The sequence below is a fragment of the Mchenga conophoros genome, linkage group LG14 (assembly GCF_057382185.1).
Source record: "Mchenga conophoros isolate Kocher_MC1m ecotype Shallow Benthic linkage group LG14, M_conophoros_male_GT1.1, whole genome shotgun sequence".
Taxonomy (NCBI): Eukaryota; Metazoa; Chordata; class Actinopteri; order Cichliformes; family Cichlidae; genus Mchenga; species Mchenga conophoros.
The window spans coordinates 41,263,701-41,267,826 of record NC_140539.1 but is presented as its reverse complement, the minus strand read 5'-3'; positions in this window follow the sequence as shown (position 1 = coordinate 41,267,826).

The window sequence follows — 4,126 nt, the reverse complement described above, 5'->3', positions numbered from 1 at the left end:
GGTTAAGAGACTAGGTTGACAGGCACAGTTACTGCACTTCTAACTACGCTAATTACTTATTACTAACTTAAGGTGGACTCCATAAGCAGCACAATTGGCACTGATATACCTTATCACTGAAACCTTCTCCAAACTTACTCTACTTCGGCTTACCTGACCACAACGCCAGTCGTTATCGTTATCTTATTCCAGGTTATCTTCAGCTAAAGTTAATGTTAGCCAAGTTAGCTCCAGAAAGTTAGCTCGCTCGTTTAACTTCAATCAAAACCGCACTTTGTATTCCAGCTCAAGTATGTACATTTAACCAAAACAGCAAATAATAACGGCTTAAATGACAGCCAGTGTTCAAGTGCTGTTTGTCGGCACACAAGGACAAACTCCCACTGACAGGGTACCTGCTGCTCCAGTCCAGAGCGGCCTATCCGCCATTTTGAGGCACAGAAAGGAGGTGCACGGACTGCAGCCACATCGTCATTTTCCCCACCTAACGACGGATTCCTTCGACCGTCGCCGGCTTCATAAATGAAAACTGCTCAGACTTACCCTATTGTTACTGGCCGTGAGTATCCTCAGACGTCTCCGACGGCAACACGACCCGGCAGGGCGTGAAATTTCCGCTCCCAAAACCTGGTCTTATGATGTGGAGGTAAACTGTGGCCGTCTTGTCTCCTGTCGGCTCCGCTCGCTTGTTTTTTTTCGTACACTACCGCATTCGACTTCGGCCGGGTACGCGCTTGGAATTCGCGTTCACGCCATCACAGGAGCGCGCGCGCCCTTGGTCGTTATTTTATTTGCCTGTTAACTCTTAGATTGCGGCTTCTCATTAGTATGTTTTAAATAGAGGAAATTGTCCTAAATGTCATGAGTGATTTAGAGACTTAATAAACTCACAGAAGGGCACTTTTTTATTTAGTGATTTAATTATTTTTTGTACTTTACACGCCAATTCTAGGATATTTCTCAGGTAAATTCCTTTTTTATTACCCCCCATCTTAGTAAGCTTTATAAATAATTTTTTTACTTATAAAACTTGCTGAGTATGAAAATATGTTCCATGTTTAAAACCTTTGCTTTGACTGACAGCAGCTGCTGAAATTTGATTTTTTTTCTTTTTGGTGTTGTTACTAGTTCCTCTTTTGTACCAGCTGAGACACATGTCTGTCAGTTATTTACAAATAGACCGATACCGATCAAGAGCTGATACTGATGTTCCTCAGATACACAGTCAACAAAGGGTTTTTCCCCACAGGACCATACATGCAGTTCTGTCAAAGCTAAGTATTGAGTATTCCTTTCGTATGAACGGGAGTAAGTAGCCACTGCCAGATGCTGCTAATCAAATGCACTTGATTAACTGAGCATCTCTATAAAGGCATAAGTATTGGTAGTGTTTTAACACAATGCCAAAATCTTCTCAGTAGTGGAGGTCCCAGCAAACTCACTCCAAGGTTAGACCTTAGAGCCTTCAAAGAAAAATCAAGAACCCTACAGCTCAGACTCTATGGGCCTCAAGAGTCTGAGCTGTTCGCAAGTTAAATGTGAAAGTTAATGCAGTTCGTGCATAATTAAGAAACGACTGAACAAGTGTGTGTTGTGCTGCCAGAAGAAAGACTTCTTTCTAAAAAAGACGATGGCAACATGCCTTAGTTTTGCAAAGCTGCATCTGAACACCCACAAAACTTTGGGAACGTCCTTTGGACAGACAAGACAAGCACAACTTAGCACAAACATCTCATATGAGTTCAACAAGCATGCCGGTGGTGGTTTGATGACTTGGGCTTTTTTCAGAGCTACAGGACCTGGGCACCTTGCAGTCACTGAATTGGCCGTGAAGTTCTCTGAATACCTAAGTAGTCTGTAGAGTCAAATGCGAGGCCATCTGTATGACAGCTGAAGCGTCACTTGGTGTCATGCAACAAGAGAAAAGAATCAAGGTGTTGCAATGATCTAGTCAAAGTCCAGACCTCAACCTAATTGAAATACTGGGGTGAGCACACTAAAGAGCTATGTATACATTAGGTGTACTTAGTGTTTCCATGGGACTGCGTCGAGTCCTTGAAAACTTTTTCACATCTGCACTGGCTACTTGTTATAAAACAAATTAAAAACATATAAAAAAGTTGATAAAAAATCCGAACAGATCTTTCACTAGTTTTATTTTAATCCATTTTTAATATAAAAGCATACTCAGACCAAAAAATAATTAGATTTTGTAAAGAGCAACACACACAAATACCACACACCATCAGGGGAAGCAGACTCAAACACTAGGCTTAAGAAGTCTTTGTGGAGAAGAGATTTCATCAGCGAGAGAACACAAAACCCTCAAACAGCCACACAAAGACAGTATTGCAGTATGACCAGGAGCAGTGAAATGCATATTTTAGGATAGATATTTGCCTTTTTCTTCTTTTCACAGCACTCTTATTTTTTTTTATAAGATAGTATGAGCTCTTTTTAACTTTAAAAAGCTACTTTGCACAGAGCCCATATGAGCAAGTTCAGTGTTTAATCTTTGAGTATTTGTCCTTTAAGTAAACATTCATTCTTCATGACCTGCTTTGCAATTTGAATGTAAAACAAAAAATGCAAAGTTCTGCAAAATATGTGTGAATGAATACACTTCATAGTTTTATATTATTACACTTTGCCCCCCCTCTTCTGGAGATAACCTCAAATAAACATCTACAGCATTCAGGAAAGAACCTACAGCAGAGTCAGACTGATGTCTCCAACTAAAGCAAAAAGCTAAGTGTTGAAAGGGCAGCAGAGCATCTCTGTAGACATTTTCCTGTCTCTCAGGGAGTTTCATAAACTATCGTAGCGTCAGATCATTAAATGTTCTGCTGCAAACATTTTACAACACGTTTAACAGCAGGTAGAACTACAAATGTGCTAAAAATTAAAGTTGTCACATCCTTGCTAAATGTAAAAACTTATTGGTATTTTAAAATTAATCAGAATCTCATGTAACGTTTACAGTAATGCAGTTTAATGCATTTCCAGTACATCTGGCTATGCTAGAAGAGATGTATGTTTCTAAAGTCCATGAGCATACTTTTCTAAATCAAATACAGCATGTGTATATCTGAACTTGCACCGTGACATTTCCTGTCATGTAGGTCAAACGTTTGTCCTTCACATACAGAAGAATGTTAGAGTGCCACCTTATGGACACTGTCTGTATTACTGCTGAATGCCACTTGGAGAGTAGGTGGGGAAGAAAATAATAATACAAGAAAACCAGAAGACATAATCACAAGGCTTATGTCAGCTTTTGTTTTGTTTTTTAAAGCCATCATCCTGCTGGTTTCCATTCAGGATAGAGAACAGGCACATGCTCAGCTGTTGTTGGTTCAGGAGCAATCTGGAAATCACTGTAGTGACCTCATCTCCTGGTGTGAAGAACTCATCTTTCATCGTTTTGTATACATCATTCTTCCAGTACAGTAAGAAGGCAAACTTCCAACAAGTAAAAATGTTTTTTAAAAAAAATGCATCATCGCTCTATTGCTTTAATCACTCACATCTTTCCATGAGAGGGAAAACATTAAGTTTACAGCAAAAACAAGCCTTTATCAGTCTTTTTTGGTACATCACTGAGGCAGCCCTTCCTTTCCCCCCCACGCCCCCCTCTCCTAATTTTGGTGACGCCGTGTACCTGTCAACACACAGCACAAGAAAGTTAACTAAAACTGCTTACTGCTCGCTCCTGTCTGGGATTCGGCTCCGTTACACATGAAGAAAATAACAAATCACATAACGAGAAGAAAAATAAAAATAAACAACCAGCAACGATAAGTCTGTCATCACTGCCGATGTCGAGAAGCGATGCGGTTAATTTCAGTACCAATTTCAGTATATCAGCGGATTTTTGGGGCCCAGAAAAGAACCCAGTTTACCGTGTGCAGAATTATTAAAGATTTGGAAAGCCAATGTTTTCTCAGCCTCTATTCAAACTATGCGAGGAAAGCCCCGGCCAACAGATTTGATGTCAGACTACACAAAGACGCACACTGTCAAACACACAAACACACATGCACATATTCTTTCACTGTGCAAAAATAGATATTTGAACACAGCTAACTCATATATATAGAGATAAATCTACTGCTTAAGGTGGACG